The sequence below is a fragment of the Chiloscyllium plagiosum genome, unplaced genomic scaffold, assembly GCF_037043375.1.
Source record: "Chiloscyllium plagiosum isolate Xiang-an unplaced genomic scaffold, Cpla_swu_hap1 HiC_scaffold_19, whole genome shotgun sequence".
Lineage (NCBI taxonomy): Eukaryota > Metazoa > Chordata > Chondrichthyes > Orectolobiformes > Hemiscylliidae > Chiloscyllium > Chiloscyllium plagiosum.
In genome coordinates, this window is record NW_028270157.1 from 71,966,998 (window position 1) to 71,982,119 (window position 15,122).

Here is a 15,122-nt window from a genome sequence, read left to right on the forward strand (position 1 = left end):
ATATCGTACATGTGTGGAACAGCACCAAGACCGGCACTGATATCGTACATGTGTGGAACAGCACGAAGACCGGCACGGATATCGTACATGTGTGGAACAACACAAAGACCGGCCATGATATCGTACATGTGTGGAACAGCACAAACACCGGCCATGATATCGTACATGTGTGGAGTGGCACACAGACCGGCCATGATATCGTACATGTGTGGAACAGCACAAAGACCAGCCATGATATCGTACATGTGTGGAACAGCACAAACACCGGCCATCATATCGTACATGTATGGAACAGCACATTGACCAGCCATGATATCGTGCATGTGTGGAGTGGCACACAGACCGGCCATGATATCGTACATGTGTGGAACAGCACAAAGACCGGCCATGATATCGTACATGTGTGGAACAGCACAAAGACCGGCTATGATATCGTACATGTGTGGAAAAGCACAAAGACCGGCCATGATATCGTACATGTATGGAACAGCACATTGACCAGCCATGATATCGTACATGTGTGGAACAGCACATTGACCAGCACTGACATCGTACATGTGTGGAACTGCACATTGACCGGCACTGATATCTTACATGAGTGGAACAGCACGCAGACCGGTCATGATATTGTACATGTGTGGAACAGCACAAAGACCGGCCATGATATCGTACATGTGTGGAACAGCACAAAGACTGGCACTTATATCGTACATGTGTGGAACAGCACAAAGACCAGCCATGATATCGTACATGTGTGGAACAGCATGCAGTCCAGCCATGATATCGTACATGTGTGGAACAGCATGCAGTCCAGCCATGATATTGTACATGTGTGGAACAGCACGCAGACCGGCCATGATATCGTACATGTGTGGAACAGGACATCAACCAGCACTGATATCGTACATGTGCGGACCAGCACATTGACCAGCACTGATATCGTACATGTGTGGAACGGTTCAAAGACCGGCCATGATATTGTTCATGTGTGGAACAGCACAATGAGCGGCCATGATATCGTACATGTGTGGAACAGCACGCAGACCGGCACTGATATCGTACATGTGTGGAACAGCATGCAGTCCAGCCATGATATCGTACATGTGTGGAACAGCACACTGACCGGCCATGATATCGTACATGTGTGGAATAGCACAAAGACCGGCCATGATATCGTACATGTGTGGAAGGGCACAAAGACCGGCCATGATATTGTACATGTGTGGAACAGCACAATGACCGGCCATGATATCGTACATGTGTGGAACAGCACAAAGACCGTCCATGATATCGTACATGTGTGGAACAGCATGCAGTCCAGCCATGATATCGTACATGTGTGGAAGAGCACATTGACCAGCACTGACACCGTACAAGTGTGGAACAGCACGCAGACCGGCACGGATATCGTACATGTGTGGAACAGTACCAAGACCGGCCATGATATCGTACATGTGTGGAACAGCACAAAGACCGGCCATGATATCGTACATCTGTGGAACAGCACAAAGACCGGCCATGATATCGTACATGTGTGGAACAGCACAAACACCGGCCAACATATCGTACATGTGTGGAACAGCACATTGACCGGCCATGATATTGTGCATGTGTGGAACAGCACAATGACCGGCCATGATATTGTACATGTGTGGAACAGCATGCAGACCGGCCATGATATCGTACATGTGTGGAACAGCACGCAGACCGGCCATGATATCGTACATGTGTGGAACAGCACAAAGACCGGCCATGATATCGTACAAGTGTGGAACAGCACAAAGACCGGCCATGATATCGTACATGTGTGGAATAGCACAAAGACCGGCCATGATATCGTACATGTGTGGAACGGCACAAAGACCGGCCATGATATTGTACATGTGTGGAACAGCACAATGACCGGCCATGATATCGTACATGTGTGGAACAACACAAAGACCGTCCATGATATCGTACATGTGTGGAACAGCACAATGACCGGCCATGATATCGTACATGTGTGGAATGGCACAAAGACCGGCCATGATATCGTACATGTGTGGAACGGCACAAAGACCGTCCATGATATTGTACATGTGTGGAACAGCACAATGACCGGCCATGATATCGTACATGTGTGGAACAGCACAAAGACCGTCCATGATATCGTACATGTGTGGAACAGCATGCAGTCCAGCCATGATATCGTACATGTGTGGAACAGCACATTAACCAGCACTGATATCGTACATGTGTGGAAGAGCACATTGACCAGCACTGACACCGTACAAGTGTGGAACAGCACGCAGACCGGCACGGATATCGTACATGTGTGGAACAGTACCAAGACCGGCCATGATATCGTACATGTGTGGAACAGCACAAACACCGGCCAACATATCGTACATGTGTGGAACAGCACATTGACCGGCCATGATATTGTGCATGTGTGGAACAGCACAATGACCGGCCATGATATTGTACATGTGTGGAACAGCATGCAGACCAGCCATGATATCGTACATGTGTGGAACAGCACGCAGACCGGCCATGATATCGTACATGTGTGGAACAGCACAAAGACCGGCCATGATATCGTACAAGTGTGGAACAGCACAAAGACCGGCCATGATATCGTACATGTGTGGAACAGCACAACGACCAGCACTGATATCATACATGTGTGGAACGACACAAAGACCAGCACATGATATCGTACATGTGTGGAGCAGAACAAAGACCGGCATGATATCGTACATGTGTGGAACAGCACATTGACCGGCCATGATATCGTACATGTGTGGAACAGCACATTGACCGGCCATGATATCGTACATGTGTGCAACAGCACAAAGCCTGGCACTGATATCGTACATGTGTGGAACAGCACATTGACCGGCCATGATATCGTACATGTGTGGAACAGCACATTGACCGGCACTGATATCGTACATGTGTGGAACAGCACATTGACCGGCCATGATATCGTACATGTGTGGAACAGCACATTGACCGGCACTGACATCGTACATGTGTGGAACAGCACATTGACCGGCCATGATATCGTACATGTGTGCAACAGCACAAAGACCGGCCATGATATCGTACATGTGTGGAACACCACAAAGACCGGCCATGATATCATACATGTGTGGAACAGCACAAAGACCGGCCATGATATCGTACATGTGTGGAGTGGCACACAGACCGACCATGATATCGTACATGTGTGGAACAGCACAAAGACCAGCCATGATATTGTGCATGTGTGGAACAGCACAAAGACCGGCCATGATATTGTACATGTGTGGAACAGCACATTGACCAGCACTGACATCGTACATGTGTGGAACAGCACATTACCCAGCATTGATATCGTACATGTGTGGAACAGCACATTAACCAGCACTGATATCGTACATGTGTGGAACAGCACATTGACCAGCACTGACATCGTACATGTGTGGAACAGCACATTACCCAGCATTGATATCGTACATGTGTGGAACAGCACATTAACCAGCACTGATATCGTACATGTGTGGAACAGCACATTGACCGGCACTGATATCGTACATGTGTGGAACGGCACATTGACCGGCCATGATATCGTACATGTGTGCAACAGCACATTGACCGGCCATGATATCGTACATGTGTGGAACAGCACGCAGACCGGCACTGACATCGTACATGTGTGGAACGGCACATTGACCGGCACTGATATCGTACATGTGTGGAACATCACATTGACCGGCCATGATATCGTACATGTGTGGAACCGCACAAAGACCGGCCATGATATCGTACATGTGTGGAACACCACAAAGACCGGCCATGATATCATACATGTGTGGAACAGCACAAAGACCGGCCATGATATCGTACATGTGTGGAGTGGCACACAGACCGACCATGATATCGTACATGTGTGGAACAGCACAAAGACCAGCCATGATATTGTGCATGTGTGGAACAGCACAAAGACCGGCCATGATATTGTACATGTGTGGAACAGCACATTGACCAGCACTGACATCGTACATGTGTGGAACAGCACATTAACCAGCACTGATATCGTACATGTGTGGAACAGCACATTAACCAGCACTGATATCGTACATGTGTGGAACAGCACATTGACCGGCACTGATATCGTACATGTGTGGAACAGCACATTGACCGGCCATGATATCATACATGTGTGGAACAGCACATTGACCGGCACTGATATCGTACATGTGTGGAACAGCACATTGACCGGCACTGACATCGTACATGTGTGGAACGGCACATTGACCGGCCATGATATCGTACATGTGTGCAACAGCACATTGACCGGCCATGATATCGTACATGTGTGGAACAGCACGCAGACCGGCACTGACATCGTACATGTGTGGAACGGCACATTGACCGGCACTGATATCGTACATGTGTGGAACGGCACTTTGACCGGCACTGATATCATACATGTGTGGAACAGCACAAAGACCGGCCATGATATCGTACATGTGTGGAACTGCACATTGACCGGCACTGATACCGTACATGTGTGGAACAGCACATTGACCGGCACTGATGTCGTACATGTGTGGAACAGCACATTGACCGGCACTGACATCGTACATGTGTGGAACAGCACATTGACCAGCACTGATATCGTACATGTGTGGAAAAGCACGCAGACCGGCACTGATATCGTACATGTGTGGAACGGCACGAAGACCAGCCATGATATCGTACATGTGTGGACCAGCACGCAGACCGGTACGGATATCGTACATGTGTGGAACGGCACAAAGACCGGCCATGATATCGAACATGTGTGGAACAGCACAAACACCGGCCATCATATCGTACATGTGTGGAGTGGCACAAAGACCGGCCATGATATCGTACATGTGTGGAACAGCACAAAGACCGGCCATGATATCGTACATGTGTGGAGTGGCACACAGACCGACCATGATATCGTACATGTGTGGAACAGCACAAAGACCAGCCATGATATTGTGCATGTGTGGAACAGCACAAAGACCGGCCATGATATTGTACATGTGTGGAACAGCACATTGACCAGCACTGACATCGTACATGTGTGGAACAGCACATTAACCAGCACTGATATCGTACATGTGTGGAACAGCACATTGACCGGCACTGACATCGTACATGTGTAGAACAGCACGCAGACCGGCACTGATATCGTACATGTGTGGAACAGCACATTGACCGGCACTGATATCGTACATGTGTGGAACAGCACATTGACCGGCACTGATATCATACATGTGTGGAACGGCACGTTGACCGGCACTGATATCGTACATGTGTGGAACAGCACAAAGACCGGCCATGATATCGTACACGTGTGGAACAGCACATTGACCAGCACTGACATCGTACATGTGTGGAATAGCACATTAACCAGCACTGATATCGTACATGTGTGGAAGAGCACATTGACCAGCACTGACACCGTACAAGTGTGGAACAGCACGCAGACCGGCACGGATATCGTACATGTGTGGAACAGTACCAAGAACGGCCATGATATCGTACATGTATGGAACAGCACATTGACCAGCACTGATATCGTACATGTGTGGAAGAGCACATTGACCAGCACTGACACCGTACAAGTGTGGAACAGCACGCAGACCGGCACGGATATCGTACATGTGTGGAACAGTACCAAGACCGGCCATGATATCGTACATGTGTGGAACAGCACAAAGACCGGCCATGATATCGTACATGTGTGGAACAGCACAAAGACCGGCCATGATATCGTACATGTGTGGAACAGCACAAACACCGGCCAACATATCGTACATGTGTGGAACAGCACATTGACCGGCCATGATATTGTGCATGTGTGGAACAGCACATTGACCGGCCATGATATTGTACATGTGTGGAACAGCATGCAGACCGGCCATGATATCGTACATGTGTGGAACAGCGCGCAGACCGGCCATGATATCGTACATGTGTGGAACAGCACAAAGACCGGCCATGATATCGTACATGTGTGGAACAGCACAAAGACCGGCCATGATATCGTACATGTGTGGAACAGCACAACGACCAGCACTGATATCATACACGTGTGGAACGACACAAAGACCAGCACATGATATCGTACATGTGTGGAGCAGAACAAAGTCCGGCATGATATCGTACATGTGTGAAACAGCACATTGACCGGCCATGATATCGTACATGTGTGGAACAGCACAAAGACTGGCACTGATATCGTACATGTTTGGAGTGGCACACAGACCGGCCATGATATCGTACATGTGTGGAACATCACATTGACCAGCCATGATATCGTACATGTGTGAACATCACATTGACCGGCCATGATATCGTACATGTGTGGAAACGCACAAAGACCGGCCATGATATCGTACATGTGTGGAACACCACAAAGACCGGCCATGATATCGTACATGTGTGGACTGGCACACAGACCGACCATGATATCGTACATGTGTGGAACAGCACAAAGACCAGCCATGATATTGTGCATGTGTGGAACAGCACAAAGACCGGCCATGATATTGTACATGTGTGGAACAGCACATTGACCAGCACTGATATCGTACATGTGTGGAACAGCACATTGACCGGCACTGACATCGTACATGTGTGGAACAGCACATTGACCGGCCATGATATCGTACATGTGTGGAACAGCACATTGACCGGCACTGATATCGTACATGTGTGGAACAGCACATTGACCGGCACTGACATCAAACATGTGTGGAACGGCACATTGACCGGCCATGATATCGTACATGTGTGCAACAGCACATTGACCGGCCATGATATCGTACATGTGTGGAACAGCACGCAGACCGGCACTGACATCGTACATGTGTGGAACGGCACATTGACCGGCACTGATATCGTACATGTGTGGAACGGCACATTGACCGGCACTGATATCGTACATGTGTGGAACAGCACATTGACCGGCACTGACATCGTACATGTGTGGAACAGCACATTAACCAGCACTGATATCGTACATGTGTGGAACGGCACATTGACCGGCACTGACATCGTACATGTGTGGAACGGCACATTGACCGGCACTGATATCGTACATGTGTGGAACAGCACATTGACCGGCCATGATATCGTACATGTGTGGAACAGCACATTGACAGGCCATGATATCGTACATGTGTGGAACAGCACATTGACCGGCACTGATATCGTACATGTGTGGAACAGCACATTGACCGGCACTGATATCGTACATGTGTGGAACGGCACATTGACCGGCCATGATATCGTACATGTGTGGAACAGCACATTGACAGGCCATGATATCGTACATGTGTGGAACATCACATTGACCAGCACTGATATCATACATGTGTGGAACAGCACATTGACCGGCACTGATATCATACATGTGTGGAACGGCACGTTGACCGGCACTGATATCGTACATGTGTGGAACGGCACTTTGACCGGCACTGATATCATACATGTGTGGAACAGCACAAAGACCGGCCATGATATCGTACATGTGTGGAACAGCACATTGACCGGCACTGATACCGTACATGTGTGGAACAGCACATTGACCGGCACTGATATCGTACATGTGTGGAACAGCACATTGACCGGCACTGACATCGTACATGTGTGGAACAGCACATTGACCAGCACTGATATCGTACATGTGTGGAAAAGCACGCAGACCGGCACTGATAACGTACATGTGTGGAACGGCACGAAGACCAGCCATGATATCGTACATGTGTGGACCAGCACGCAGACCAGCCATGATATCGTACATGTGTGGAGTGGCACACAGACCGGCCATGATATCGTACATGTGTGGAACGGCACAAAGACCGGCCATGATATCGTACATGTGTGGACCAGCACGCAGACCAGCCATGATATCGTACATGTGTGGAGTGGCACAAAGACCAGCCATGATATCGTACATGTGTGGAACGGCACAAAGACCGGCCATGATATCGTACATGTGTGGAACAGCACAAACACCGGCCATCATATCGTACATGTGTGGAGTGGCACAAAGACCGGCCATGATATCGTACATGTGTGGAACAGCACAAAGACCGGCCATGATATCGTACATGTGTGGAACAGCACAAAGACCGGCCATGATATCGTACATGTGTGGAACAGCATGCAGTCCAGCCATGATATCGTACATGTGTGGAGTGGCACACAGACCGGCCATGATATCGTACATGTGTGGAACAGCACAAATACCGGTCATGATATTGTACATGTGTGGAACAGCACAAAGACCGGCACTGATATCGTACATGTGTGGAACAGCACGCAGACCGGCACGGATATCGTACATGTGTGGAACAGCACAAACACCGGCCATCATATCGTACATGTGTGGAGTGGCACACAGACCGGCCATGATATCGTACATGTATGGAACAGCACATTGACCAGCCATCATATCGTACATGTGTGGAGTGGCACACAGACCGGCCATGATATCGTACATGTGTGGAACAGCACAAACACCGGCCATCATATCGTACATGTATGGAACAGCACATTGATCAGCCATCATATCGTACATGTGTGGAGTGGCACACAGACCGGCCATGATATCGTACATGTGTGGAACAGCATGCAGTCCAGCCATGATATCGTACATGTGTGGAGTGGCACACAGACCGGCCATGATATCGTACATGTGTGGAACAGCACAAATACCGGTCATGATATTGTACATGTGTGGAACAGCACAAAGACCGGCACTGATATCGTACATGTGTGGAACAGCACGCAGACCGGCACGGATATCGTACATGTGTGGAACAGCACAAACACCGGCCATCATATCGTACATGTGTGGAGTGGCACACAGACCGGCCATGATATCGTACATGTGTGGAACAGCACATAGACCGGCCATGATTTCGTACATGTGTGGAACAGCACATTGACCAGCACTGATATCGTACATGTGTGGAACAGCACATTGACCGGCACTGATATCGTACATGTGTGGAACAGCACATTGACCAGCACTGATATCGTACATGTGTGGAACAGCACGCAGACTGGCACTGATATCGTACATGTGTGGAACAGCACATTGACCAGCACTGATATCGTGCCTGTGTGGAACAGCACGCAGACTGGCACTGATATCGTACTTGTGTGGAACAGCACGCAGACCGGCACTGATATCGTACTTGTGTGGAACAGCACATTGACCAGCACTGATATCGTACCTGTGTGGAACAGCACGCAGACTGGCACTGATATCGTACATGTGTGGAACAGCACATTGACCAGCACTGATATCGTGCCTGTGTGGAACAGCACGCAGACTGGCACTGATATCGTACCTGTGTGGAACAGCACGCAGACTGGCACTGATATCGTACTTATGTGGAACAGCACGCAGACCGGTCATAATATCGCACATGCGTGGAACGGCACAAAGACCGGCCATGATATCGTACATGTGTGGAGCAGCACGCAGACCGGCCATGATATTGTACATGTGTGGAACAGCACATTGACCGGCCATGATGTCGTACATGTGTGGAACAGCACAAAGACCGTGCATGATATCGTACATGTGTGGAACGGCACAAAGACCGATCATGATATCGTACATGTGTGGAACAGCACAAAGACCGGCCATGATATCGTACATGTGTGGAACAGCACAAAGACCAGTCATGATAACGTACATGTGTGGAACAGCACGCAGACCGACCATGATATCGTACATGTGTGGAACAGCACGCAGACCGGCACTGATATCGTACATGTGTGGAACAGCACAAAGACCGGCCATGATATCGTACATGTGTGAAACAGCACAAAGACCGGCCATGATATCGTAATGTGTGAAATAGCACAAAGACCGCCTATGATATCATACATGTGTGGAATGGCACGCAGACCGACCATGATGTCATACATGTGTGGAATGGCACGCAGACCGACCATGATGTCATACATGTGTGGAATAGCACAAACACCGACCATGATGTCATACATGTGTGGAAAGGCACGCAGACAGGCCATGATGTCATACATGTGTGGAACGGCTAATAGACCAGCCATGATATCGTACATGTGTGGCTCAGCACAAAGACCAGCCATGATATCGTACATGTGTGGAACATCACAAAGACAAGCCATGATATCGTACATGTGTGGAACAGCACAAAGACCAGCCATGATATCGTACATGTGTGGAATAGCACAAACACCGACAATGATGTCATACATGTGTGGAAAGGCACGCAGACAGGCCATGATGTCATACATGTGTGGAAAGGTACGCAGACAGGCCATGATTTCATACATGTGTGGAACAGCACAAAGACTGGCCATGATATCGTACATGTGCGGAAAAGCGCGCAGACCGGCCATGATGTCATACATGTGTGGAATAGCACAAACACCGACCATGATGTCATACATGTGTGGAATAGCACAAACACCGACCATGATGTCATACATGTGTGGAACAGCACAAAGACCGTGCATGATATCGTACATGTATGGAACGGCACACAGACCGGCCATGATATCGTACATGTGTGGAGCAGCACGCAGACCGGCCATGATATCGTACATGTGTGGAACAGCACAAAGACCGGCCATGATATCGTACATGTGTGGAACGGCACAAAGACCGACCATGATATCGTACATGTGTGGAACAGCACTCAGACCGGCCATGATATCGTACATGTGTGGAACAGCACAACGACCAGTCATGATAACGTACATGTGTGAAACAGCACAAAGACCGGCCATGATATTGTACATGTGTGGAACAGCACGCAGACCGACCATGATATCGTACATGTGTGGAACAGCACGCAGACCGGCCATAATATCGTACATGTGTGGAACAGCACAAAGACCGGCCATGATATCGTACATGTGTGGAACAGCACAATGACCGGCACTGATATCGTACATGTGTGGAACATCATGCAGACCGGCCATGATATTGTACATGTGTGGAACATCACAAAGACCGGCACTGATGTCGTACATGTGTGGAACAGCACAAAGACCGGCCATGATATCGTACATGTGTGGAGTGGCACACAGACCGGCCATGATATCGTACATGTGTGGAACAGCACATTGACCGGCCATGATATCGTACATGTGTGGAACAGCACATTGACCGGCCATGATATCGTACATGTGTGGAACCGCACAAAGACCAGCACTGATATCGTACATGTTTGGAGTGGCACACAGACCGGCCATGATATCGTACATGTGTGGAACATCACATTGACCAGCCATGATATCGTACATGTGTGAACATCACATTGACCGGCCATGATATCGTACATGTGTGGAACCGCACAAAGACCGGCCATGATATCGTACATGTGTGGAACACCACAAAGACCGGCCATGATATCGTACATGTGTGGAGTGGCACACAGACCGACCATGATATCGTACATGTGTGGAACAGCACAAAGACCAGCCATGATATTGTGCATGTGTGGAACAGCACAAAGACCGGCCATGATATTGTACATGTGTGGAACAGCACATTGACCAGCACTGATATCGTACATGTGTGGAACAGCACATTGACCGGCACTGACATCGTACATGTGTGGAACAGCACATTGACCGGCCATGATATCGTACATGTGTGGAACAGCACATTGACCGGCACTGATATCGTACATGTGTGGAACAGCACATTGACCGGCACTGACATCGTACATGTGTGGAACGGCACATTGACCGGCCATGATATCGTACATGTGTGCAACAGCACATTGACCGGCCATGATATCGTACATGTGTGGAACAGCACGCAGACCGGCACTGACATCGTACATGTGTGGAACGGCACATTGACCGGCACTGATATCGTACATGTGTGGAACGGCACATTGACCGGCACTGATATCGTACATGTGTGGAACAGCACATTGACCGGCACTGACATCGTACATGTGTGGAACAGCACATTAACCAGCACTGATATCGTACATGTGTGGAACGGCACATTGACCGGCACTGACATCGTACATGTGTGGAACAGCACATTGACCGGCACTGATATCGTACATGTGTGGAACAGCACATTGACCGGCCATGATATCGTACATGTGTGGAACAGCACATTGACAGGCCATGATATCGTACATGTGTGGAACAGCACATTGACCGGCACTGATATCGTACATGTGTGGAACAGCACATTGACCGGCACTGATATCGTACATGTGTGGAACGGCACATTGACCGGCCATGATATCGTACATGTGTGGAACAGCACATTGACAGGCCATGATATCGTACATGTGTGGAACATCACATTGACCAGCACTGATATCATACATGTGTGGAACAGCACATTGACCGGCACTGATATCATACATGTGTGGAACGGCACGTTGACCGGCACTGATATCGTACATGTGTGGAACGGCACTTTGACCGGCACTGATATCATACATGTGTGGAACAGCACAAAGACCGGCCATGATATCGTACATGTGTGGAACAGCACATTGACCGGCACTGATACCGTACATGTGTGGAACAGCACATTGACCGGCACTGATATCGTACATGTGTGGAACAGCACATTGACCGGCACTGACATCGTACATGTGTGGAACAGCACATTGACCAGCACTGATATCGTACATGTTTGGAAAAGCACGCAGACCGGCACTGATATCGTACATGTGTGGAACGGCACGAAGACCAGCCATGATATCGTACATGTGTGGACCAGCACGCAGACCGGTACGGATATCGTACATGTGTGGAACGGCACAAAGACCGGCCATGATATCGTACATGTGTGGAACAGCACAAACACCGGCCATGATATCGTACATGTGTGGAGTGGCACAAAGACCGGCCATGATATCGTACATGTGTGGAACAGCACAAAGACCGGCCATGATATCGTACATGTGTGGAACAGCACAAAGACCGGCCATGATATCGTACATGTGTGGAACAGCATGCAGTCCAGCCATGATATCGTACATGTGTGGAGTGGCACACAGACCGGCCATGATATCGTACATGTGTGGAACAGCACAAATACCGGTCATGATATTGTACATGTGTGGAACAGCACAAAGACCGGCACTGATATCGTACATGTGTGGAACAGCACGCAGACCGGCACGGATATCGTACATGTGTGGAACAGCACAAACACCGGCCATCATATCGTACATGTGTGGAACAGCACATTGACCAGCACTGATATCGTACCTGTGTGGAACAGCACGCAGACCGGCCATGATTTCGTACATGTGTGGAACAGCACATTGACCGGCACTGATATCGTACATGTGTGGAACAGCACATTGACCAGCACTGATATCGTACATGTGTGGAACAGCACGCAGACTGGCACTGATATCGTACATGTGTGGAACAGCACATTGACCAGCACTGATATCGTACCTGTGTGGAACAGCACGCAGACTGGCACTGATATCGTACTTGTGTGGAACAGCACGCAGACCGGCACTGATATCGTACTTGTGTGGAACAGCACATTGACCAGCACTGATATCGTACATGTGTGGAACAGCACATTGACCAGCACTGATATCGTACCTGTGTGGAACAGCACGCAGACTGGCACTGATATCGTACTTGTGTGGAACAGCACGCAGACTGGCACTGATATCGTACCTGTGTGGAACAGCACATTGACCAGCACTGATATCGTACATGTGTGGAACAGCACATTGACCAGCACTGATATCGTACCTGTCTGGAACAGCACGCAGACTGGCACTGATATCGTACCTGTGTGGAACAGCACGCAGACTGGCACTGATATCGTACCTGTGTGGAACAGCACGCAGACTGGCACTGATATCGTACTTGTGTGGAACAGCACGCAGACCGGTCATAATATCGCACATGCGTGGAACGGCACAAAGACCGGCCATGATATCGTACATGTGTGGAGCAGCACGCAGACCGGCCATGATATTGTACATGTGTGGAACAGCACATTGACCGGCCATGATGTCGTACATGTGTGGAACAGCACAAAGACCGTGCATGATATCGTACATGTGTGGAACGGCACAAAGACCGACCATGATATCGTACATGTGTGGAACAGCACAAAGACCGGCCATGATATCGTACATGTGTGGAACAGCACAAAGACCAGTCATGATAACGTACATGTGTGGAACAGCACGCAGACCGACCATGATATCGTACATGTGTGGAACAGCACGCAGACCGGCACTGATATCGTACATGTGTGGAACAGCACAAAGACCGGCCATGATATCGTACATGTGTGAAAAAGCACAAAGACCGGCCATGATATTGTACATGTGTGGAACAGCACAAAGACCAGGCATGATATCGTACATGTGTGGAACAGCACAAAGACCAGCCATGATATCGTACATGTGTGAAACAGCACAAAGACCGGCCATGATATCGTAATGTGTGAAATAGCACAAAGACCGCCTATGATATCATACATGTGTGGAATGGCACGCAGACCGACCATGATGTCATACATGTGTGGAATGGCACGCAGACCGACCATGATGTCATACATGTGTGGAATAGCACAAACACCGACCATGATGTCATACATGTGTGGAAAGGCACGCAGACAGGCCACGATGTCATACATGTGTGGAACGGCTAATACACCAGCCATGATATCGTACATGTGTGGCTCAGCACAAAGACCAGCCATGATATCGTACATGTGTGGAACATCACAAAGACAAGCCATGATATCGTACATGTGTGGAATAGCACAAACACCGACCATGATGTCATACATGTGTGGAACAGCACAAAGACCGTGCATGATATCGTACATGTATGGAACGGCACACAGACTGGCCATGATATCGTACATGTGTGGAGCAGCACGCAGACCGGCCATGATATCGTACATGTGTGGAACAGCACAAAGACCGGCCATGATATCGTACATGTGTGGAACGGCACAAAGACCGACCATGATATCGTACATGTGTGGAACAGCACTCAGACCGGCCATGATATCGTACATGTGTGGAACAGCACAAAGACCAGTCATGATAACGTACATGTGTGAAACAGCACAAAGACCG